This window comes from Tachypleus tridentatus, chromosome 13 (assembly GCF_004210375.1).
Source record: "Tachypleus tridentatus isolate NWPU-2018 chromosome 13, ASM421037v1, whole genome shotgun sequence".
In the NCBI taxonomy this organism is placed as follows: domain Eukaryota; kingdom Metazoa; phylum Arthropoda; class Merostomata; order Xiphosura; family Limulidae; genus Tachypleus; species Tachypleus tridentatus.
This window is the reverse complement of record NC_134837.1, coordinates 180,521,040-180,548,754: the sequence shown is the minus strand read 5'-3', so window position 1 is coordinate 180,548,754 and position 27,715 is coordinate 180,521,040. Positions and strand designations below refer to the sequence as shown.

Here is a 27,715-nt window from a genome sequence, read left to right as displayed (position 1 = left end):
TCTAATTTATATCTAAATAAAATTCAAGCCTTTCGAGGAACCATATAGAACCGTTAAATGTTGTATTTTGAACATATTTCTATGTTCTTTGTGAAAATAACACATGAAACCGATAATACTTTTGGTTTCTGTATACGTGGTTTCAACCCGAACCACACATGTAAGTATTTTCATTTATTCATAAACACATGTCAGAAAGAGTACTTTGGAGAAAGCGATAATAGTATTGTAACAGTCAATAAAACTTATTAATTGTTAATTATTCTTTGGAAAACATAGAACATCTATTTTTAGATCATAGTAATATTGTAATCTTACCTATTTTTAGATCGTAGTAATATTGTAATTTTACCTATTTTTACATCGTAGTAATATTGTAATTTTACCTATTTTTAGATCGTAGTAATATTGTAATTTCATGAAAGATTCAGTTTGAACATTTTCTGTGCCAAGGAAATCTGGAAGTAAACCTGTAAGGTCCTATTTTACTTTATGACTAGTGAGACTATAAACAATTTGATTTTATTGGACTGGGAAGTCAGGTATATATATGTATTTGATTCAGTCATGAGGAAATATTAAGCTATCCTCTGTAAGAAATCGCTGGATTCATGACTTTACACAGTTTGTGTGGCGCATCATTTTAAATGACTTCCTCATTCCAATATGTGAAATAGACAAGATGAAAGAGTACTTTGGATGACTAGTTCTGGTTTTCAAGGATCCTTGTTTAAAATAATTATGTTTATCCAAGACCTTGCAACAGTGTATATTTGTAAGTTTCCTGTCTGGGCGGTATCTTTCTTTCTCATTCTTTCATTGGTTCGTTTTTGTCAGCACGTGATTTCCATTCGCTATTATGATACATAATAATGCTTAATGAAAGGAAATCCGAATTATTACCGCTACAGTCATTGTTTCCCAAGTTAATTTCAACTGCTAATTAGCAGTGTAATTAGTTGCCTCTTAAGCAGTTTGACTGGTTGAAGAGGTATACGTTGGAGTCTTGTAATAATTAGCAGTCTCTTAATCATCCAACTCCAACGCATCTGATATCTTTCAATTCAACATAAGAAATATCTATGTTCTCGACTTCAAGTTGTGTACATAGTATTCCGTAAACGACGGAACACTAACCAAGGTTATACACAGGTGCTGTTGTAACACTTTTATATATTTATATACTTACTACTATAAGCCACGAAACGACGTGACTACCAGTTCAGGACTTTTCTATGTAACTCTACTTTTGTTCTGTTCTGTTTGTACTGAACAAAACTGGAAGAAAAAAATTGTTTTATATTTAATTAACACACACACACACATATTCACGTACGCCACATATATTTCATCTTAGTGATTTCTATCGTACAAGGTGCAGAGGAAGTATTTTACTGAAGTAAGATGGACCTTTGACCCTACAATTATCGCTGAGCTGGATTCTATCGATTTTCCAAACACAGTTTCCTAAACAAAAGTGCTCGTGGGAACGTGAATTTGTTGATTGGTTCTTAAACACAAAGCTGTACGAATAGACTTATCTGTGTTGTGCCTACCTTGGAGATCAAATTCCGAATTTTGCAGTTATAACCTCTTAGGCTTATCACTGAGACATAATATGGCTGGGGAGGGGTGACTCCGTTGGTTAATATAGAGGCTTTGACAACATATTATTCACATGAAATGGGTCCTGAATGGCCAGATGGTTAAGGCACTCGACTCATCAGTACTAGAAATGAATCACTCCGTGCATAAACACAGTTCACGGATAAAAAGTACAAACGATAGTGTGAGAAAAGTAAAATGTATATCAGTAAGTATGGTATATTACAGAACCCGAACAAGGGTAGCGATATACTGTACAGTACACTTAACTTCTGTTGGCACAGGGGTAGCGATATACTCTACAGTACACTTAACGTCTGTTGGCACAGGGGCAGCGATATACCGTATAGTACACTTAACCTCTGTTGGCAAACCTTAAGGGAAAAAAACGTAAATGAGCATTGAAACCCATTTATCATCTGATATCGGAAGTAACGTTTTGAGAAAGTAAGAGAACGAAGGAACTTATTATGTAGAAACCAAGTTCCAAGTATTAGTATATTGGTTTGTTTTGTTTTGAATTTCGCGCAAAACTATACGAGGGCTATCTGTGCTAGCCGTTCCTAATTTAGCAGTGTAAGACTAGAGGGAAGGCAACTAGTCATCACCTCCCACCGCTAACTCTTGGGCTATTCTTTTACCAAAGAATAGTGGGATTGACCGTCACATTATAACGCCCCCGCGGCTGAAAGGGCTTAATGTGTTGGAAATTTGTCATTTTATTTTATTAGTTATGTTAAAAATCCTGTAGGTGTAGCTATAGCTGCTAGTTTGTGTTTGTGTTTATTTTTTAATCAGCATCACCAAACTTAAATTAGTCACGCATGTCTTTTACTCTGGTCATACGTAATGAGTTTATTTTATACACCTACAATGTCTCCAGCCCCCTAGCGTCTCGGCAGTAATTCGAAAGGCTCATAACGCTGAAAACCAGGTTTCGATATCCGTAGTGGCCAATGCACAGATAGCCCATTATGTAGTTTTGTGCTTTACAACAAGCAAACAAAAAAACGTCTCCCTGTAGCACAGCGGTATGCTTCATGGCTTATAACTAAGTTTCATGGTTCAGTCTTCGTGGTGGATAAAGTGCAAATAGTCCACCGTATAGCTTTGCGTCAAAACAAACAAACGAATGTTCCCGAAATATTTAGACTATATTTAGTCACTTTTTACTTTGGCTAAAGTCTCATGTCGATAGTAATACATGTAAAGCCGGTCGTATATTTTGACTTCAGAAGCTGATCGAAGTTAGTTATTATATTTCTATGTTACTTAAACAAGAAACAATTCATTGAGTATGTGTTTTTGCCTGTACACTATGTACATATATTTGTATATAAGTATGTATGTATGTATATATTATAACCATAAATTTATGCTAAATTTCGTTATTTTCCCTGTCAATTATATATGTTCATAATTTAAAAAATATCACCCACCCTTCAATGTCTCCAGACAGTTGGGGGAAGGTGACTGCTCTCTCAAGTTAAAATAAGAATAAGAAAAATATAAACATAAAAAGAAGAAAATAAAATAAGGAAAATAAGGTACTGTCGTATATAGTAATGTATATAAGGTATATATATATACACACACACGCACAAGAGATATAAAACACTTTGTTAAATACGATATATAAGTATGAGAAAAATCATAGTAAATAATTTGAAGTATACAAAGAGCTTCTGTTTTATTTGATACAACGTTACCATCTGTCTTGTCTAATTACTCGTTTAATAATGATGCACAGGACTATACTTAGTGCTTTTTTGTAATCGTTCTCATATATTTTTACAATTTATATTATATTAAGACTAACAGCAAACTTTAAATAATATATAAATAAGTAAATAATCTTACTAACTTATCTTCCTTTATGAATCACTAGTTGTCGTAACATATAGGGAAGTGATGTTATAAAATAATGTTGATTTTTAACATTTAATTGTCGTGGTTAAATCATACCCATATTTAGTGTATAGTGGTGCCCTCTATTGGTATATTTGATTATTAAAGCTGTTGTTCCTTATCTGTTGCTTCTCATTTTCTTCAATTATTTTTCATAAAATTAAGCAAAGTTTTACTGATTATGAAAATATATTACTAGAGTTTTAATATTGAACTAATTTGTTTAAATCGTAAGAACCAGTGTTTTCGCATCCGTTCGATGTTAATTCCAAATTTCATCATTTGGAACATAACAGTGTAACCCTTAGTGATACTAAACACAAAGCTATCAATATAGAATTAATATTAAAGATGGTTTCGAGATACCCGTTTAGTGACACATTACATTTTTTTATTTCGAAAACTTATTCCATAACTTTTCATATAGTTCTAGGAAAAAATTAAATTTGTTTCCAATTTTACGTTTGGGTATCCTAAACTTTACCACACTATATCCATTAACCTAATTTCACTTTTCTCACTCGTTGACATGCATATAATAAATAATCAATGGGCAGATATTCATCTTCAGTTTGCCTTTAACCTTTTCGATGATATCAAACCATGACATAATGTTATAAATCTGTGATGTTACTGCCCCATATTCAATGAGATATTCCTGTTGCTTTCAACCATTGTTTTTACTTTTTATTTTGTGACATTGACCTTATTTCCACTGCAATGAAATATGTTGTTATCGAATGCATGAAATACTCAAGTGTTGAAAACCCAAAACTTGTTCTTTATTTGTATGTTTTTTCTCGATAATACTGAAACAACTAAAAAAAATAGTCATAGTAGAAAACGTTTTTATGTAACAAAGCCGTTTGTTAATTATACGCTATATAAGTATTTAACCACGCTTACAAAACGTGCAGACACTATTGTTGATTTCGGAAAGGAACCTCATCTATTATCCCACTTCGTGAGTAGAAAGAATAAAACCACTTCCCATTTAACCTACCTGACTCTACCTTCACATAAAGAATGGGACACGCTTCAGAATGGTATCAGCTCCTTGCGTCCTCTGGTGGTTAGAACGGGAAACGTTTGTTGTTCCACCAATAACATTAGTATGACGGGAAGACAGGTGCACACGAAGTGTGATGTATTTATGGTCAGTTAGAAGTCTCACTAGAAAGTGAAACTTCAAATTGTACTGCTCCACTAAAGTAGAAGAAGGAACTTGTATAATAATTTTCAGTGCTAGTGGCAACATATTTTGCTTGCATTGAAAACGCGGTTGTGTTTGTCAAAGAAATTTATGAAGAATTTTTGTTGTTTTTCGCAAGCTGAAATCATATAACAACGGACACCTGCTACTTGGAACTTTACAAAAAGTATAACCAAGTAAGTAACTCATTTTCAGTGAACCCTTGTGCACTGTTGTACTTGTTATTTTCTGTTGGCATTATGAACTTTAAAATAAGATTTTGTAAAAACGAAGAATTTTATACATTAAGGAAGTAGTGGGTCTTAAAATTATTGTACAGAACTTACGACAGTGGTGCCACCTGGTCACTTTTAGATATGTGAGTTTTTTGTGTATGCTTGTTTTGGATTTCTCCGCAGCTTTTAAAGCATTGATACACTGTGCCATTGTTCCCAAAACTAAATATTAAATTGTAGTTATAAAAAATTTAAACCATGTTTCTTAATCTTTGTCATAAAACTACAGAGAAATCACGGAAACAGTAATAAAATACAATAGAAAGTAAACGTAAACACAACTAACTGAATAGAGAAAGATATATGCTATGTGGGGGGATATTTCATGTTGTTTGGATTTGTTTGTTATAAATAATAAACGTCGGGATTAGTGATGACGAGAAAACCAACTTGTAGAGAAAAATATATATGTAAAAACGGCTGGTTTTGGGTTGAGAAAATTTTTATGTTGAGGAGCGAACAACGTTTCGACCTTCTTCGGTTATCGTCATATCCCTCGAATTAAAAAATCACGAAACCATATACTGCTGCATACCATATATTCCCGACATCAACAGAAAAATAACCAACATTTGGGAAAAACTGGTAACAAAATATGACATTCCAGTTAATACCAAATTTATTCAAAAACCAGACACAAAACTAAGATCTATACTGTGTAAATGTGATATACTAAAAAAAATGGAAAAGTAGAAAAATGGAAACCAGATTCAAAGAACACAAAAAGGCACCTTCACACGTTTTCGAACACTGCAAGTCAAATAAACACAACATAACCATAGAAAACACTCAAATACTAAATAAAGAAACAAACATAAACAAACGCAAAATTAAAGAAGTCTTACTTATACAACAACTCAAACCCAAAATAAACCAGTACAAATGAACACCTTTATACCTATATTGATAAATATAATCAAATATCTAAGCACGCCCTCTATATTCCTACACTCAGTTACACAACCCCCTTCAAACATGTGGTCAGCTATCGGTCAGTTACCTCTTTCTTTCTTTGTGAACCTGACGATGACCGAAGGTCGAAACGTTGTTCGCTCCTCTACATAAAAAAACTTCTCAACCCAAACCAGCCGTTTTTACATATATAAAAGTCGGGATTGAATTATGTAAGTTGTACGAAGCTCATAAGGTTGAATAAATTTAAGGTTTTTGACTACTAGTGTTTAGATTAACTTTGTAGAGGGAAATATACTTTATAAACCTATCCCTGTCCTTAGTTAAGTTGCTCTCTCTCTCGGGTTTTGGGTGTCATATGTACCCTGGAGGGTCAGGTGCTCTTTGACCTCTTCCTCCGTGAATTTGCTCTCTCCCTCTCTCGTTGGTTGGGTATATATGTGTGTATACCCAGGAGGGTCAGGTACACTTGACCTCTTCCTCTTTCCTTTTTAGTGTGAACTGCTTAGTATGTTAATAATTATTACATTAGGGCCAGAGTAATTCACATTTACTCGGGCCCCTTTCAGAGCAATGTCCATGTATACTGCACCATCAGTTCCTTCACTGATGTCAAGCTCATAGGTGGCGTGTTTCATTATAGCACTTAATTATTATTATTATATGTATATTTTAAAAATAATTTTATCTTAATGATCTAATATGTGACTTAATCGGGGCGAGATGTTTAGGACTATCTTCATCATATATGCAGTATCTGTCGAGTTCGTATAATAGTTCATTTTTTCTCCAATTTTTATCACAACATTTTATTGTACTATGTAGGAGTCTTATCTGCTATTGTTTGTGTGTTTGAATATTTATGTATAAACTTTGAAGAGGTAGTTTTAGATACTCTATATGCCGTCGTAAGTAGTGTATTTTGTAATGACTATAGTTTGGTTTTCAATTGTTCTATGCTGGAGCTGCATAGTCTATTACAGGTCTCATATATATATTGTATATTTTAAGAATGTTTTCAAGTGTTGCTCCACTATTGCTCCTAGCATAGTTTGTTCTTCGCCAAAATTTAGTTTTTATATTATTTACATGGTTTGTCCATGAATTTTAGAATCATACGTTAATCATAGAAATTTTGCAGATGTAGCTGTCTGGAGAAGTGCTCCATTCATGTAAATCTGTGGTTGTGCTTTTTGATGTTTCGTTGACTTTGAAAATATCATTAGTTGTGTTTTTGCTGTGCTTATTTTGATTCTATATTTTTGACAATATTCACATATTCTGTTTAGTTGCGGTTGTATGTTTGTGGCTGCTACTGCTGATGTTGGGGCACTTTTCGAGATTGCTACATCATCAGCGGACTGCGACGAGTATCCATGATTTGGATCTTCGAGTGGCATATTGTGAAGTTGCTAATAACGTTTGTTTGTTTGTTTTGAATTTCGCGCAAAGCTACACGAGGGCTATCTGCGCTAGCCGTCCCTAATTTTGCAGTGTAAGACTAGAGGGAAGGCAGCTAGTCATCACCACCCACCGCCAACTCTTGGGCTAATAAAGTTACAGGGAAAACATGCTTTGACTATTGGTCTGTTATGATGGAAGACAACATTATTCTTGTTTCTTAAAATCAGAACGTGCAACAAGAAACTGAAAATGCAGATTCTAGTTTTACAAACTGTAGATGTTTTATATATTATTCCCTCTGATAAATTAAACTTTTTAAACTTTAAAAGGTTGGGTAATGAAATTTTAGTATTAGACGCAATACTGAATATTTTAAAAGAAATATAAACTGGTAAGTATCTTACAAAAATATTTCCTTTTAAAACACCGTAGTTGATAGGTTTACCTTGAATCACCAGGCGGGAAGCTGTGAATTGAATCTTACAACAGTTCAAGCTATCACGTGCTGCAATATCAGTAAACTACTACGTCATTAAAAATATCACTAAAGTTAGAGAAATAACGACCTTTACTATCTACAGGGTGGCCCGTAAGTCCCTACCCATTCCTATGTTATATTCAATAATACTAATGATGAGTTGAAGGCAGCTGTTACCGCGGCATTTGGAAACAATAACCCCTGCTATGTTGAGAAAAATGTATCACAGAACATGGCGTCGCATTATATTTATGCAGCGAGAATGAGGGACAGCACACAGATACACTGTAGAATCGGAAGAAAAACTGTGTTACAATTCAACCTGTTTGCGTTTGCAGCCTCATCAAGAGAAAAACTGGTACGAAAATACAAGTTAATTCATTAGCTCGTAAGTTGTGTCGTGACGTACATTTTAATAATGGTTAATATATTATTGTTATTTAATAATTGCTCTATTGTTGTTATGATACTACCCAAACAAAATTGCAAGTTGAAATAATATAACTTTATTACCTATGTTACTTACTACGAGTTATCTACTTCGTTGGTTAGGGTTAGCTGTAAAAAACTAATAGTGGAGTGTTTGTAAGATTTGGTTAATCGCTATAATATTAAGAGTATTATGTACAGGTATCTGTGTTAATTCCCCGCTGGGACAGCGGTAAGTCTCCGGATTCACAACGCTAAAATCAGGAGTTCGATTCCCCTCAGTGAACACAGCAGTCAGCTAAATATAATTTTGCTATAAGATAAACGCTCGCACACTTTTTGGTGTTAATTTGTGAATTTGTTTTTGTTAGTAAAAATACCTTCCATATATTTTCCCTCTTTGAAATCTTTGTTTTTCAAAGATAGAAACTGTGAACGGAATTACATTGCATATCTTTGAGGTTTTATGTTTGTGTAGGAATTGTTCTGCTGGAGTGACTTTATATTGTTCATATTTGTATAATTTAATGTGTTCTGAGAAGCGTGGATGTGCAAACATCTTGCGATTTTTCCTACATACGTGTCTTGACACGTTTTACATGTTATTCATGATGTCAGAGAAACGCGTAGGTTAAAGAAGTCTTAATATAAAACGATAGAAACCCTGTGATCCGGGTTCTCTCGAAAGATTGAACAACATTTTTTTTCAGGATAGTTTGTGTGTGTGTGTCAAATGTTTATTGTTACTTGGTTTAAAGACTTTACGGGTTTTGATTGTGTTAATAAAAGAATGTTTATTGTAGAATTGTTTACATGGCTTTTTGGCTGTTGGTTTGTTTATTGTTGTTTTTAGTATTCTCATTAACAATTATATAACTTCTGTTTTCTTAACACTGTTAGTAAACTTTATATTTTTCCAACTTAAAATTTTGTTTCTTGACCATTTCGTTCGTTTATTTATTTTATCAAAACTCGTAAAGATTTTGAAACTATCTTTGGTTTATATTTTATATTTTCTCATAACCCTAATATGTCTAGCTCGGCATGTCCAGGTGGTTAAGGTACTGGACTCGTAATCCGAGGGTCGCGGGTTCGAATCTCCGTTATACCAAACATGCTCGCCCATTCATCGATGGGGGCGTTATAATGTGACGGACAATCCCACTATTCGTTGGTAAAAAAAGTAGCCCAAGAGTTGGCAGCGGGTGGTGATGACTAGCTGCCTTCCCTCTAGTCTTACACTGCTAAATTAGGGACGGATAGCCATCGTGTAGCTTTGCGCGAAATTCAAACCAAACTACTACTAGTATGTCTAAAACTAGTACAAAAGCCAGTCACAAAGGGCGACACCATTGTTGAATACTTAACAAAACTTACAGAATTTAACTGAAGTTGTGTTTACCTCCAAAATGCTCTTACTATACACTTGTTTCATCTATCTCAAAGTAATCCTGTAATAACCACATTTTGGTTAAAAACAACGTAAAACATGAAATGTTACCGTAAACAAAAATACCTATGTCTTGTGAAAAACCAAGTAGGTAATATACAAGTTAAAATATCAGAAGAAGAATTTGTAATTAAACACTTTTTAAACACTAACTCTATAACTTTAGTAACAGCAGGCCTATTTGTAGTCTAATTTAAGTATTAGGTTTAATACATAAACATAATGTAAGGCTTAGTTGAAACAATACTTTGTAAATTGTATTTTGTTTTTGGCTATAACTCATTTTCATAAAACTTCCGAATTAAACTATTTTGTTGTTGTATCACCGGAGTTATCAAAAATAAAGAATAAAAAACAAACCTTTCTAACAGATAAGATGAATATTGAGCATTCAACATAAAACGTAAGTTGGCTTAAGAACAACCAGGTGATAGTTTTGTAACTTACCAACGATAATATATTGTTGAGCATTACCAAAAAATTGAGCGTGGAAACGTTCTTTATAAAGTGACAAAGAGTGAAACCACGTTACGACAGACTCGCGAACTAAAACACAAAAGTTAATATAAATTATGTCAGGCATTTTTGTTCTAGCCCTGATGAAATCGCAACAGCAAAATGCAGTTTTTATTATAAAAATAAACGCTATTTTTCCTAAGTTTGTTGTTAAAATGTACGTACTACAAATTAAAAAACAACAACAACAACAACAAAATGTTATTGGTATGAATTAATTATATTTATCATTAAACATTATGTTAGGCCTATTATATTTCTTAACACTACATTTTTATTTTGGATATGATAAATATCATGGTACGCTTTTAATTATTGAAAATCTTTAAAGGACTAGATTATGTAGGCTTAACATCATTCTTTATGAGAAATATAATTAACCGTAATAATACTTCGCCAGGTGGTAAAAGGCGTTCACACAGTTATGATTGTTGATTATGTAGTACATGACAATTCAGTTGTAATCAAAGCATGCGACCTGATGGTGCTAGTTAAATTTGGCAGTGTGGTGGTGGTGTTGTTTTTTTATTTAAAGAGATTTTAACATACTTTCTTCTTTATCCGTTAAATTAAAAAACAATGTTTAGTTTTACAAATCATTTCCGTAAATTCTTCGCAGAATTTATCATCTTTTGACTAAAGCTAATTAGGCTTATTTCTTGGCAGAATATTTTATTATTTTTTGAAAATTGTGCTGTTGAAAACTATGGGTGAAATATTGCACGTTACGATTAAATACACTACAACTCAATCTATTTTACACTATAACAGTCGTCGTTCATAGAAGTTGATAGTATAAATAGCGCCAGATTACTGCTGTGTCTGTTGGGTCTTGGTACTGTGGGAAAGGCCTCGTCAGCACTGGATGTGGCAAATTTAAGTTTAAAAGACATGTTATTGTTAGCCTACTCTTCTGTGCTTTAATTCATTCGTGGAATTACTTAATAGTTAATAATACGTAATGCAGAATACGTAATAGTTACGACATTTACAATTTGCTGAAACCGTAGCAAACATTTAACTTAATTATCTTATCATTGTTAGAAAGTTTCAAGTGTGCTGTTTAGAAAATGTACAAACTTTGTCGGTGCAATTTGTACGTTCCTCGCCATGAAAATGCAGTACGTCAATGCCGTTTTCGTGTTTAAATAACTTGTGCTCACTTGTTGCTTTAGTGATAATATTACTTGCTGGAATTTTCTGACTAACCTATAAACGGGCAGAAGATTTTACCTGTTGGAAATCAAAGAAACACAATCGCCACAGAAGCCATTTCGGTGCGTGGCGGGAGGTTAGTAGACACCCAGTCTGTACATTAGGGATCGGTCCTAAACAGGATCGTGGGCAGTATGCAAGACGGCGTAATGATAAAAGGGTAAGCAACCCGCCGCCCATACGGCTACTAAAAACGAACAAAACAAATAGCGGGGTTAACTGAATATGAAACATTTTCAGTGCACAAACAAATTGTTGTTTTCTGCTTTCCTGCCCCACCCATTCATCTTGAACGCTACCAAAGTAGTAAAAGTTTATTCCGCTCCACAAGCGATGGAGCAGCTGGAAAAAAAAAAAAAAATCAGTTGGCAACTCGTCATTTAAGTTGGACAGTACGAAGTGTGCCGCGGTACCCATTTCGACTCTGAACCCACTTTTTATGACATTTCTCGGGTGCAATGAACCGATTGTTCTTCTCATGCAGGTTTGTGCCTGCACGAGCTGTCCTTAGTTTCGGAGTGAAAGACTATAATTTGACCGTCACCCTTATAACGCACCCACGACCACAAAGTGCAGAGAATGGTTTTTAATATTTTATTTTACGGTAACGGAGCGTAAATGATAAGACTGTAGAGCCTTGGTCCGGCAAGCTGACTACTGGGTCACATTCGATTATTCCTTATATGGGATTATACCCGGTTATATATAGCTAGGCTTTTGATGGAATAATTTGAAGAGAAGTCATAAGTGTAGGTAAGTGGAAGAAACAAAAATTACTTGGTTAGAGGGGTAATAGTTCATGCAAATCCTGAGCTTAGGAATCAGGGAGCATTATAATAATTCAAATGGAGAAATATATAAAATGTAGATGGCAAAACAAGAAGTTGGCATATAGCTGCCTGAAAAAAAAATTGCTATGAATTAACCTATCCTAACCCTAAACGTAGATATCCCTGATGAAGGGGATAGCTGACGTCTATCTACTACTACTCTTTGCCTGTGAATACCCATAAAATGCTATACCCCACAACTGTATAATGTTTAGTTGTTTGAAAACTGTAAGGTGTAACATTTTCGTCCAGATATTGATGTAACTAAGTTATTTTTAAACTTATTTTGGTGTCTCACTGCAAGTACAGTTGTATGAAAACTGCGGTGCTTTTACTGTAATTTGCGTTATTTTCTTCATAGTTTTGGTCTAACTCCGTTATTTTAAAATATTTTTGTAAGACTTATCACAATAAATATACATTTAACTATCTGTCTCACCCCTCTTTAAGGAATCGTGACATTCGGTTCTGTCAATGTTAAGGTATTTCAAGGGTAAACGTATTATTATTACACCAGTACTATTTCCATTTCTAACAAATGAAAACCTTTACGTAATAAATTATGCCTTATTATTATATCTGTGTCAGGTAGTCGTCCTACATTCAACATTGGGATGTCCTCCGTAAGCCCTAACCGACCCGGAGATTTACCGAGATCTTGACACTTGGTGGTCGACTCACCACGTTCTACATTATATAAATTTTTGTGGCTTGTGAATGACAATGAACGCTTTGGTTTCGATTCATCCACATTCTGTGCATTGCGTAATAATAATTGTTTGACTCTTGTTTATTATAGATATCACATGTTAAATTTACTTGAAATGCCAGTATTAAAACAGGCACAATTCCTGTTAACACACACTCGTAACGACTGGTTGAGATTTCGTGTAATCTTCAGTCGATAGGATACATTCAGCCCGAAGAAACTTCGCAGGTGTTTGATTGACTCTACGGACGACCTTGATCGGTGGAATGTATCGGTACGCATGCGCGGAATCATTGGCTTGTGCAGTAAGTTGGAAGATTGCATTAAACTTGTTTTTTTTTTTTTGTTTTTTTAGAATTTCGCGCAGAGATACTCGAGGGTTATCTGCGCTAGCCGCCCCTAATTTAGCAGTGTAAGACTAGAGGGAAGGCAGCTAGTCATCGCCACCCATCGCCAACTCTTGGACTACTCTTTTACCTACGAATACTGGGATTAACCGTTATAACGCCCCCACGGCTAAAAGGGCGAGCATGTTTGGTGCGAGTCGAACGCCTTAACCTACCTGGCCATGCCGGGGCTTGGCATTAGAGCCTCACGTGAAATTAACGTGATTAGGCTTAACATATTCTGAAAGTGATTTTAAAGAAACTGGACTTTTCAGTTCCACTTGAATCTTATCACACAGTAGTAATTTATGCGTCACCTATCTTCAGACCCGTTAATTAAAGTATCTGCCTCAGAAGAAAAAAAAAGACTAGGTGTTACTGCTGAGTAAACTTAAAACATTTCTTGGTGGTGTCATTTAAATGTAAAATAGGGTTTAAAGTCGTTAATCTATGTCGGCGTATTCCAAATTACGGGCCACTCTACCCCTTAGAAGAGCGTTCATTATTTTTGGGGTGGCGCTAACAACTACGGCAGAATCAGTGGTGAAATGATGTAAAATTAAGAGTTTTAATAAATATATATTTATTGATGAACATGATAAGTAATTGCTACGACACATACACTATTTTAATGTGTATCCGTGTGTTACATCTAGTCACTTAACCTCACTATTTCACCCATTAAAAGAGAGGGGTGTGGGAAACGTGAATGTTAAAAGTTTGGGAAACGCTGGGCTGTGTTAGTAAGAACCGAATTCACGTGTAAAATTACCCAATGAATGTCTGAAATACGTATAATATTATATAACAAATTATCAAACATTTCCAGAAAGATAAAGAAATTGCTTATAATTATAAGGTCAGATTTAACAAGAATCATCAGATATTTTCAGACACCTAAAACTAGGGCTTACTATATGTTGCTTATACAACAGAATGTTGCATATACGAGGTCTGTTCAAAAAATACGCGGACTGTTTGAATTGCGGGGCTCCAGTTGGTTCCAGGGGAATCCGCGTGGTGTCGCTAGGTTTGCACAGATCAGCTAATTACGACGCCATTTCCCGATTGCAGATATCTTCATTTGTGTATTAGCTACGCGGTTTTAAGTGAAGTGCGATTTTTTCGTTTGGCGGATTTCAGAATGAATGACCTGAAGGAGCAACGACTTGCTGTGAAATTTTGTGTTAAACTTGAAAAATCTGCGACTGAAACTTTAGCTATGCTTAACACGGCTTACGGTGATGTTGCTATGAAGCGTACGGCATGTTTCAAGTGGCATGAACGTTTTAAGGATGGTCGACAGTCCGTTGAAGATTATGAGCGTCCTGGACGTCCTTCCACGTCAACTAACGTCCCACACGTCGACAAAATCAACACCCTGGTGCGGGCAAATCGACGTCTGACTGTCAGGGAGCTTGCTGAAGAGTGTGGGATATCAGTTGGATCTTGTTAACATATATTGACCGAAATATTGAAGATGCACCGCGTTGCTGCGAAATTTGTGCCTCAGATCTCGTGAGTTTTTGGCCAAACACTCGATAACTGTTCTTCCCCACCCCCTACTCACCTGACCTTGCTCCTTGCGATTTTTTCTTGTTCCCCAAACTCAAAAGACCCTTGAAAGGAAGAAGATTTGAGACGATTCCCGAGATTAAGGCAAATGCGACAAAGGAGCTGGAAGACATTACAAAAGAAGCGTACCAGGACTGTTTCAACAAGTGGAAACACTGTTGGGATAAGTGTGTGCGTTGGGGAGGAGAGTACTTTGAAGGGGTCCCCGACCTGTAACTGCTAAATAAAGTACATTTTGTTTTATGACGTCAGTCCACGTATTTTTTTGAACAGCCCTCGTAGATATATCAATACCACTTGCAATACCATCTTCCTCGTTTAGGCAACGAAGTCTCTGTGTAGGTGGCGCTTTAGTGAAACACTAGTAAACAGAAGCGGGAACTTCAAAATTCGAAAATAAAACCGAAACATCGTGTCTGCAAGAATTTGTAGATAGGGGATCTAATAGGAGATCATCTGTTTATTTACTTTTATTATTTTGTTATTTTTCAGGTTTAATTGTAAAATTATTTGCATCTCTCACCATTCATTTTCTCATGCCTCTCAGTGTCTTAATGGCCAGGTGGTTAAGGCACTCGAATCGTAATCTGAGTATTGCGGGTTCGATTCCCTGTCATACCAGACATGCTCGCCTTTTCAGTCGTCTGGGCGTTATAATGTGACAGCCAATCCAACTATTCGTTGGTAACAAAAGTAACCCAAGAGTTAGCGGTGGGTGGTGATGATTAGCTGTCTTCCCTTTAGTCTTACACTTCTCAAGCAGTGACGGCTGCGCAGATAGCCCTCGTGTAGCTTTGCACGAAATTCCAAATATCAAAGAAAAACGCATATCCCCGATGATTATATTGCAGTTATGTTAGTTAACATTGTCCGAGGTTGTGTTTAAAGCAGACTGTATCTACCCATGCTAATTTAGCCGCGCTGTGGACACAGATACAAACTGCAATAAAATATATGTTTCGGATTACATTATTACTTAAATTTCGCGTAATGGGAGTTCATATTAATTACTAAATATTAGTGCTAATTAATTTTTGAATTAATTAAAACAAATGGATCATCAGTAGCCGCGGCACTGGAAATTCTCTTAAGCAGGATTAGAATAAATTAATTTATAAAACCTTGGGCGTGGTCAGACACGTCAATCAAATTGTAATTAGGCCTCACATCGTTAAAGGGATAACGGCGTTATGAGCTTAACGTTTGTACTTGTGTGTTTGGAGACAAACTTTTCTCTCTGGTAATGCACGTGCAAAAGTTACTGACAGAGCAAGTAAATAAAACAGAAACTGTAATATGCAAGGTTACAGTGACATATTGACTCAATTATTTATCTTCGTCCAGTGAGAGCCTCCCAGTGGTATAGTGGTGTCTGCGGACTCAATCGATAGAAACGGGGTTTCAATACCCGTGGTGAGTGGAAAGAGCACAGATAACTCAAAGTCGTTTGAGCAAAAGTTTCGCTTCTAAACCGCCTGGGACCGCCCGTGGCCCAGCGTTTAGCGTGCTTGGCTCGTGAATCTGTAAAATTGTGGTGTGCGTACCGATGTCCACAAAAATGCGCTCCTTCCCCAGGGACCCATAGGTGCGCTAAAAGAGTGACAGTCAAATCTAATGTGCTATTTGGTCAAATGAGAATGGCCCCAAAACCTTAAGATGTGAGTAGTGTATCGGAGTACTCCAACAGTTGGCGGTGGGTGCTGTTGTAGTAACTACCATTCCATCTGTCTGTCACTTACAGGTTATGGAGAGCAATGCACAAAGAAAGTACGATTGTAGGTGCTCTATGTTAAATGTTATAAAATAAACAAGTTGTTCGGTTATGTAGCCAGAACGTTTAGTTACATACGACAGTGTTTGTAAGAGGCGTTATTTCCGAGTGACAAGTAGAAAAAGGCCTGGCGTGGCCCGGTGGATAAGACACTCGATTCGTAATCCGAGGGTCGGGGGTTATAATCCCCCTTACACCAAACATGCTCGCCATTTCAGCCATGAGGGCGTTATAATATAACAGTCAATCCCACTATTCGTTGGTAAAAGAGTAGCCCAAGAGTTAGCGGTGGTTGATGATAACTAGCTGCCTTCCCTTTTGTCTTATACTGCTAAATTAGGGACGGCTAGCACAGATAGCCCTCGTGTAGCTTTGCGCGAATTTCAAAAACAAGCAAGTAGAAACGAGTTAAGACTAGAGTTATGATACAGGAACTTAGCACGTGCTTTTCTTCTCTGTAGTATGATTCTAAACTTAACCAGTTCTGAATATGTGTTGATTTCGAACAAAACACGCGGCCCAGAAACCCTCCAGTGTGTTCTCCGAATCATCTGCCTCGTAAAGTTTGACCCCCATGATATGAGAAAATTATGCAAGTCCTTCGTGATGACGAGAAACCCACTTAAAGTAAAAAATTTATTCTCAAAACGGTTGGTATGGGTATTAGCACTTTAATTAAGATAAAGTACCTAATAATGTAGAAACGTTGTTCTGTACTTTATTTTGATTAAAGTGCTAATACCCATACCAGCCGTCTTTAGGATATATTTATACAAGTCCGTATGTTTATACAACTAATGCCGTTGATTGATAGCCCATAGTAACACAGTTCCACAGTTATGAGAATCAGGTCTCACCTAGAATCTATTTAAGGAGTGCCCCTCCCCCATCAGTGGCACAGCAGCATGTCAACGGACGTACAATGTTATGAATCGGGTTTCATTATCCGTGAGATGGCAGAGCACAGATAGCCCATTGTGTAACATTGTGCTTAACTTCAAACAAACAGATAGCGAGCATATATCAGCACGGTTCTGTTTCGACTCTTGAAAGTTCATACTTCTGTTGAGTTCATGATTCAGAGAAAGGGAGCGAACCAAGTACACCCGCTATATTTTATTTTAGTCTTTGAGGCTTATCCAGTATTCTTGTCAAGGTTTGTTGTACACCGCATTCAGTCTGGTTTGATAGTTCTAAGACTAGAACTCGGGCTTCATTTTGCGATAGTCGTGTTTTGATTAACTTGGTACTTATTAGCCGACTTATCCTCTGCTAGTGGAGCTCGGCTTGGCCAAGTGGTTAGGGCTTTCAACTCGTAATCTGAGGGTCGCAGGTTCGAATCCCCATCACACCACACATGCTCACCCTTTCAGCCGTGGGGGAGTTTTAATGTGACGATCAATTCCACTCTTCGTTGGTAAAAGAGTAGCCCAAGAATTGACGATGGGTGATGATGACTAGCTGTCTTCCCTGCTAAAGTAAAGATGGCTAGCGCAAATACTTCTCGTGTAGCTTTGCGCGAAATTCAAAAATAAAATAAAAACAAACAGACCTGTCCGTGAGTACGACGTTAACGTTATTAACATTTTGGTAAAACACTGGTTGAATCAGTAGTTGTGTTTCGTAACCTAAGCCACACAGATATATCTGTAAATATTCACATCCGGGTTGTTACTTGGGAGAAATAAAGATCCATCATATGGACAGCAAGGAGTCATTGAAAATTGTCCCCTGAACATCCACCCCAAAGATAAAAGTACACATTAAAACAAACCCTTTAATTTCCATAAGTAACTTATATACTCTCACTCCTTAAACGTCTACTATCGCATGCATCTCCTCACTGTTTAACTAAATCTACCAAAAATGGTAAACAGAGAGTCTGACTTAGATAGTCGTTGATCTCCTTTAATTAAAAATGTTAATATAGTAACGACAAAGGTTTGTGTGAAGTACTGTTCGTTATGCACACAGGTGTTTAACGTTTTTTTTACACAGTCATAATCAGAGGCGTAGATTTTTTACACCCGATGGGGGAGATGATTTTTGCAACCACTTATGTGGACTGTTCAATTTGCAAATTGGTAATCTCTGATTACGTGAACCTGAAAGCTGTAAACATGCAGTAACAGAGTAATCTTGTTGCCACGATGCTTGCATGTATACTTAGGCCTACTGACTGATATTTACGAACTATCGCTTACATCGAAAAGCTTAGAAGCACGCCTATATTAAAGATGTAGGCTTTAACCTATATTAAAGCCTACAAATTTTTTTTGTATTTCGCACAAAGCTGCTCGAGGGCTATCTGCGCTAGTCGTCCTTAATTTAACAGTGTAAGACTAGAGGGAAGGCAGCTAGCCATCACCAACCACCGCCAACTCTTGGGCCACTCTTTTACCAACGAATAGTGGGATTGACCGTCACATTATAACGCCACCACGGCTGAAAGGGCGAGCATGTTTGGCGCGACCGGATTGCGAACCCGTGACCCTCAGATTACGAGTCGCACGCCTTAACACGCTTGGCCATGCCGGGCCAAGCCTAATTATGTAATTCGATTGGTAAGAACACGAGAGTCACAAGAACACGCACACAATTTTTAGGCCTGTGATGCAATAAAACAATTCAACAGACCAAACTGTAGGGGGAGATGATTGTATGCACCATACCCCCCCCCACCTAAAATGAAGGGGGGATGTATATCCATCCTCCCCAGGATCTACGCCCCTGGTTATAATAGTGTGTTGGACAAACAATTATTATGCTATGTACGTCTTTTACAACCCGACAAAAATATTTCTCATAAGACATATCGTCGTCAAGAGTGTATATGACAAGTATAGTGTGGTTAGAATATTATTTTTATATGCTATCCTAATTCATAAAAGCCCCTAGAGGGCCAGATAGAGTGTTTAAAAAGGTAATAGGCTTAATAGGATCGTCTTAGGACAAACACTGAGTGAGTGTCGTCTGTATTTTGCAGCTGTATCAGTAACTGTCTTAGTTATTAACTTCTGTGTTCATCTGTAGACCCAAAATATTAGTTTTTCACACACAAAGTGGTTTTGATGTTTGTTTTGTTTGCTTGTTTTTTGAATTTCGCGCAAAACTGCAAGTGGCCTATCTGCGTTAGACATTCCTAATTTAGCAGTGTAAGACTAGAATACTTGATCTACTCTTTTACCAACGAATAGTAGGATTAACCGTCACATTATAACACCCCCACGGCTGAAAGGACTTCATATTGTTATGAAGGGGATTCGAACCCGCGACCCTCAGATTACGAGTCGAAAACCCTAACCACCTGGCCATGCCGGGCCTTAAGTGGTTTTCAAAGAACAAACTACAGCCTCATAAAATACTCCACACACGTAGAATATGTGCGCAATAAGCCACCAGGTTCAACTAAATAGACCCTGTTGACTTACCTATTTGTTGTATTAAATTTTAAGTATTGTACATCATTCCTCAGTTTGACATGGAAATTTTCAATAAAGAAAATTTAGTTCTGACATTAAAGATCCTGTCTAAGGATTCTCAGCCCGACATCAAAGTTCTTGTGTAAGGACTCTCAGTCCGACATCAAAGATCCTGTCTAAGGATTCTCATTCCAACATTAAAGTTCCTGTCTGAAGACACTCAGTCCGACATTAAAGTTCCTGTCTAAGGACTGTCACTCCAACGTTCCTGTCTAATGATATTCAGTTAAACAATAAAAACCTTGGATAAGAATATTCAATTTGACTCTGAGTTTACCCAGATTTAACACAGATTAATCTGGTGTACCTCATTAGTTTTTGTGTAACGATTAGAAGGAACGTACAATGTTTTTATTAACTACCGTAAGTCTAGTTGTTGTGTTCAAACATTGTTGTTTTCCTATCAGACTTTCGTAAAGAACCTAAGAATTCCTCCCCCTTCCTTATTTCACTGGACATTTAAACTTGGTTAGTACGAAGGGTGTAATCTATGTCGTGGTTCCGAGTTAGTCTAACCACAGCAAATGTGGATTAATATATTTATCTTGGACGAAAGGATTCGAGTATCTTTCTAAACGTTTGAAAAAATTCATATACTCCAAGGCAACTGAAGATGAATAAGTCGGTATAATATATTTTTAGGTCCTCGAGACCTTAAGTTTTTTTTTAGATATATTCATTTCACCGTTTGTTCTTTTAATTATTTTAACAGCTATGTTAACAATGGTTTTCAAGAGCTAGCGTTTTGGGATTTCGATGTTATTTTACTTAGTGACACCAGAGAGCTCTGCTGTACACCCTTTATTTTATGATTGTTTCATATTATGTGTTGAGAAGTTGTTGACTCCCTGAAAGTTCGAATGAAAGAAGGCGGGGCAATGTCTTTAAAAGTTTTCGTTAATGACAAGTTAGATTTAATTAATTACTAATTCAAGATGAAACAGACAGTATATAATCTAAATTAAACCATCAGTGCTTCTACGTTTGAGGACCTTTACTGTTCATATTAGACATGACTGTATTTGAGGATATAAAATGCTCAGAACACTGGTGAGCACAAACTCTGTGTATAATATCGCTTGAAGATATTCTGTAATAACTATGCAAGAATTCAAGGTTCGCATCCGGCGTTGCAAAAAACAAACAAAAAACGCGGGAACGTGCTTTGACGTCATGAGTGCACTTTCATAGTGATGTTTAAATTTTATTATTTGGCCATATAAGAGTAACCTAGATGTTGGTATTGGGCGCTTTTCGCTAGTTGCTTTGCCCGTAATCTGTAGGTTCGAAATTACACGGTCGGCTATGCGCAAAAAGCCCATTTGTACCTTTGTATGAACACCTGAAAGAAACAAATGACAAAATATTTCTTGTTAACCGCAACTACAACAAAACCACAGTCTGTTTACGTGTTTGAATATTAAATTCCTATGGCAACCAACATGTTAGTTTCATTTTCGCGAGACTTTAATTATTCTGCTTCATACGCGCGTGCAGCAGCTGAAAACATCCAGTACAAAACGCACTCACACGGTGGAATAAAAATATATATATAGCACATTTAACAACCAGACACACAAAAGATCTTCAGAAAATCTTAGTTATCAACTGAAAGATAATTTGAACTGCTTGGTAAAATACTTCGAATATATATATATATTTAAAATGTTTAAAGTAGGCGTTTATTTAATTATTCATTGCCGATATGAAGGTATTTCTCTCTAAGTTTGCCCTGCACACAATTCACTTGACAAATTGTAACGTTTGACGCATGTATAAGGTAACAGAATTGTCATCGAATGTTTGGTAGACGAGAAAAGTTAATAGATACTTACTACGACGTAACATTTAAGGTACACAAAGATGGCGCTTGTTTTCACGTTAAATCATAAGATTTTGTTCTGAGTTTCTCAGTGAGACTTTCATCTTTACGATAACAGAGTTAAGTGACAAGATTTCGTATAATACTAACATTTCATGGTAAAACAGTTCTCTATTAAAAATTTATCGTTTTTGCATCAGGAACTGACATTGAACAATTAGCTGCAGCAAGAGGTGATAAGGTTGGATGTTCATCACGTCCTTTGAATAATTTGTCCACGAAAATAATAATTTCCATTAATTCAATTTAGTTAGTTATTAGTTAGTTATCACCAGTAGATTCCATCTGGAAACATAGGGTCGCAATCACTTGCGGATTCTTCCACAAGTATTTAATGAGTAGGTTGTTAGCCCACTGCACCGAGCCGTCCATAATATAGCAGTGTAAGACTAGAGGGAAGGCAGCTAATCATCACCACCCACCGCCAACTCTTGGGCTACTCTTTTACCAACGAATAGTGGGATTGACCGTAACATTATAACGCCCCCACGGCTGGGAGGGCAAGCATGTTTGGCGCGACGCGGGCGCGAACACGCGACCCTCGGATTACGAGTCGCACGCCTTACGCGCTAGGCCATGCCAGGCCCTTAATTCAATTTACGTCATCTTATTGTTTCTGACAATTTGATCACTGTTTAAACTGTTATATAAGGAATATATACCTTGTCTCTATGGAGTAATGAAAAAACAACAATGAGGAAGTGCATTTCTAGTAAATATCACTGATTACCACCAGAGAACATAAGGGTGAAATTTGAGATCTAGCCCTCAGAGAGACACAGCACACAGTGTAATTTTTCAATAAAACAAAGAAATTAATTTAAAATTTTAACTAAAACATTCTGAAAATATAATCTTTCGTTATTTTCTCTGTGAACAAACTAATATGAAGATCTAAAAGAAACTAAAATATCAAGAAAAATTGTCTAATTTCCACAAGTGTTTTAGTGTGTTTTTTTCAAGAAAAATATTTACCTAAAAATCGTATATCACTTATAAACGTGGGCACCATTGTAGTGTGCGTATGAATAGGGATGATTGTTGCTGTTAGCTTTTATTTGAAGCAAGATACCTACACAAAACTAAGCACAAGTCCGGTAATTAACATATGGCTAATTAAATGTACTGTTGTTATAATTATTATAATGCATTGTTTCATCAGTTGGGTAACCTTGCTGTTAGCGTTGTTTTGGGCTTTAACAATTTACATCAGTAATTACCTTTTCAGAGAATTGTTAATTATAAACATGTTTTTATCGTCCATTTAGCTATGAGTATTTTAGTGTCAACGACCACAAAACAACTCCTAGGTTATCCGAAGCACAACAACCCAATTATGTTTACTTCAGCTACTGTAAATTGTTGTTTACATGTCTCTGTTGTCCCTTTTCAACATTTTATAATATCAAACCAAAATCAGATGTTTTACTTCAAACACTGTAAATTAAATTATTGTTTACATGGTTCCTTTGCCCTTTTTCAAAATTTTGTAATATAAAACGAAACTCGGATGTTTTACTTCAAACACTGTAAATTAACTTATTGTTTACATGGCTCCGTTGTCTCTTTTCAAAATTGTGTAATACCAAACCAAACTCAGATGTTTTACTTCAGACACTGTAAATTGTTTAAATTATTGTTTACATGGCTCCTTTGCCCTTTTTCAAAATTGTGTAATACCAAACCAAACTCAGATGTTTTACTTCGGACACTGTAAATTGTTTAAATTATTGTTTACATGGCTCCGTTGTCTCTTTTCAAAATTGTGTAATACCAAACCAAACTCAGATGTTTTACTTCAGACACTGTAAATTGTTTAAATTATTGTTTATATGGCTCCTTTGTCCTTTTTCAAAATTTTGTAATATAAAACGAAACTCAGATGTTTTACTTCAAACACTGTAAATTAATTTACTGTTCACATGGCTCCTTTGACCCTTTCCCAAACTCTGTGATACCAAAACTCATATTTTAGAAACCCAGCAGTGTAGAAAAGTCACCTATTACCTGATGAGATAGTAAATGGGTGCTGATGCTAGATGTTAAAAGTTTGAGATGTTATAATAGTGTAACCATCTTTACAAATGTAACATTACAAAGTTATAGGTCAAGGTATACAAAGTAGTCTTTTTTTGTATTTGTATAATGAAGTGTTTTATAAGCTAGATATATACAGGTGACGTCAAGATGACAGTTGCGTTACCATGTCGATTCTATAAAGCTACAACTAATTTTAATAGCCCATTGAAGATTGTTCATTTATTTCTGAATAAACTGCTACTGTTGTCTACCTGCCACTGTCTCGCCAATCACAGGTAGAGCAACCGGCCAGTAGCACCCACTATCAAGTCTTGTGCTAGTCTGTACCAAGGGTTAGTACGATGTACTAATGTCCCCAAGGCTGGCTGGAAGGGCAAGCATATTCGGCGCTGTTTCGATTCCGCGCCCATGGGTTGTAAGTCAACTCCCTAATTACCAAGTCATCTTATGATGAAGAAAACTTTGGTCGACAGTTATAAGTCAAACATTTTCTTTAGAATATGAAATAAAAAGTTGAAAGATGTGTTCAGTCTTATCTTAATGGAAAACTAAAATTAATTATCTCGCCAGAAACGCTTTTATTAATTAAAAGAAACATAAGCTGTTTTAAAACATGCTGACAACTGATTTCTAAAGAAGAAATTTCAGCAAATGTTTAACGCGAAGAACACTCGGTTGTTGAGTTTTGTAGTAGTAACTATGACTCTTAAGGTAGCCAAATGCCTCGTCATCTAATTAGTGACGCGCATGAAAGGATTAACGAGATTCCCACTGTCCCTATCTACTATCTAGCGAAACCACAGCCAAGGGAACGGGCTTGGAGAAATCAGGAAATGATCGTCAATCATGTAGAGCATCAGGTTTAATGTCGTCGAGTGGAAATGTAATATCGATGTTCAACATGTCTAAGTGTATCGGATCTTTTTTGGATTCATTCATTTATTATTAATCATAAGGTTACTCAAAGGGGTATCTGTGGTGTGCCCACCAGTAAGAGTTTAACTCCTGGTAGTGTCACCCTAGACAGTAAGGTGGAGGAGGAGGAACAGACGAGTCGAAGAAAGACTCAGCTGAGGAAATGTGCAACATTTTGAATGGGTGTGATGGCGGAAGAAGGCTACAATGGGGGGTATACTGTCAACAGTTTTGGTCTTTGGTTGGTCACGCCATTGGTACCGACATGCCAAAGTATTGGAGTCAAAGACTGTGCCCCGCTAGCCCCACGCTAAAAGATGTCACCCACATGCTTCTTCGGGGTCGTGTACAAACTGATCGATGGGAATACGAGAAGCAGAAGCGATGGAAGAGGAAAGAGAAATGAAGCAACCCTTGTTTCTCTTCACTTTACCATTATATGTCTCTCAGAGGTGCTTCCATACAATGTCAATCTCCCATAGGACTGTTCGGTCACATGAAAATACCTTCACCCTAGGAGTTATTGCCTTCGCTCACGAAGGACTGCCAATGACTGCTGTTGTAAACTTATTTTCAGTGCTATAATCCTGTAGACTTACCGCTGAGACAGCAATGACTGACCAATAGTATGCAGACAGTTTGACCTTTCGTATACTGTAAGGTCAGGTCGTGATAAAGTAACGTAATTTTTTAAGAATTTCATCACAGTCAATCATAAACACATTATTTTCCTATGTGTCTTCCCCCTCCCTCCGATAGAAATAGTGCTGTTTCAGGTTATCAGTGCCATTTTCCCCTAGGTCCGCTTTAACATGGTTGTGGGTCCGATCGTGACCTAGTGATCAGTGTATCGGACAGGATGATCCAGCAGTGTGAGGTTTAAAACATGCAGTGTTTCTAAACACGCTTCTCACTTTTGGCTGCGAATGCGTTATAAGAGTGCAAGTCAGTTTCGCTGTTCAGTTATTTAAGACTAGTAGCCTCGGGCTTTGGGTACTGACAACTGGAAACCTTCCTTCTGGTCCGCAGTTCAAAATTACAGTGGTCCCTGACCTGACATCGCGTGCGTGAGGTGTCGTTCAGGTGAACAAACAAACGTTCATTTGCGCAGGCTCCGTTAAGAACAAACTTCTTTCTTGTATGTGTAGGAAGCATTCTGCCAAGTGTGCGAATAATCTAACTCACTTTCCTATATAAACTAAAGAAAATAGTGTCTGTAGTATTTCGTTACTGAATATTTTAGGCCTTAAATATGGTTCTTCTTGAGCTATTTCAGTTTGCTATGTTGTTTTTTTATTCATTTATAGAGATGGTGATAACTTAAACTACAATTTATCGTATCAGCCACAGTGAACAAATATTTGGTAAGTATATTCTTAACAAATGTAGCATTTACGTCTTTTGTATTTCAGAAATAGAAACACCAAACTGTTTTTTTTTTTTCCTTTTCTTGTAATAGAGGTTTGAAGACTTCAGATCATCGCCTGGTTTTTGTGAACAAAGTGGATTTAGAACCACAAACACTCCTCACGTTGTATACGTATAAACACACGATTTATAGGTTCTACTCTTGTTAGTTAGTGGGTGTTGTGATTGGTTGAAAGTAAATGTTTTTTGTCTGGATAATTTCTGTGAGAAACAAACACGTTTCACTAGTTGACTTTTGAATAATGAGATAAGTGGGAGTACAGGATCGAGATAAGAGGAAAGGTTCGGTTTAGATCCTGGGTCAACATATACATGCTGCCTTTAATTATGAAATGGGTGATGTGCACTTGTTTGTCATTTTGTGTTTATAGGTCCTTCCTTCAGAGTGTACAAGTTTTATAATAATTAACCAGAATTCTTGCATCAGACACGAAGGAACATATTGGCAGACATATTTAAAGTCGTGGACATTTTACTTCTTTCTAGTCTGTGTATTCAAAGCGAATGATGAATAATACGGGGTTTGAATATATATATATATATATGAATCCTTCCGCCAACGTTTATAGCTTTACAATAATCGAATGACACGTGTAAATTAGACGAATTAAGTTTTTAGAAAACGTAGGTTACATGTTAAGTGTAGTTCATTTTAGCTGCCTTTATATTTCAACGTTCCCACATCTTACAGCATTCAAAGTGTAACGTTGTCATAGAAACACGTTCTGTCCGCTACTGCGTGCGTCAAAACCGGTTTTCTCGAACATTAGGTCCAAGCTCGCAAACAGTTTCTGTGGGAACATGTCCAAAGATCACTGTGTGGATAGGGCTTTATATTCGAGAAACCTAATGACATTATTGGAAACATAGTCACCCTCTCTACACGCCCACCCAACTCAGCGGTAAGCTTGAGGTTTTATAATGCTAAATATCGGGGGTTGATTCCTGAGAGGGGTACATCGCAGACAGGTCATTATGTTCTTCACATGTGGAACCAAAATACAATAACAAAATCAGATAAAAAAAGGCCTTTACACTCTAAACAACTTTTTATTTTAACCTGTGTTTCGCTTTTGTGGCTTCTTCAGGACTAGTACACTAGTTTTATGTACTAACCCTGAAGACGCCACAAAGGTGTAACGTTGTTGAAATAAAAGTTCATTAAAATTCTCTAACTTTGTTATCAAAATGTGTAAATTACTCCAGTATGCACTACAACTTCTGAAAGACAATGAAACAAAATATTTGAATTACAGTTGTACAACAAAGGGACATACATCGACTTCTAATAC

At 36.5% G+C, this 27,715-nt stretch overlaps 1 protein-coding gene across 6 annotated transcripts in view; it reads left to right on the top strand.

Annotated features, from left to right (window-relative positions):
• LOC143235991 (IQ motif and SEC7 domain-containing protein 1-like) overlaps positions 1-27,715 on the top strand; it is a 189,335-nt gene that overhangs the window by 111,353 nt on the left and 50,267 nt on the right. Inside the window, exon 1 of one of the 6 annotated variants that reach the window (XM_076474147.1) lies at positions 4,615-4,902. The exons of 3 other annotated variants lie outside the window; for them this stretch is intronic. The gene's annotated coding sequence lies outside the window, so the exon portion shown is untranslated. Of the gene's footprint in view, positions 1-4,614; positions 4,903-7,888; positions 8,184-27,715 lie in introns of those variants that run through there. 2 more of the 6 variants (XM_076474148.1, XM_076474149.1) reach the window with 2 other exon arrangements.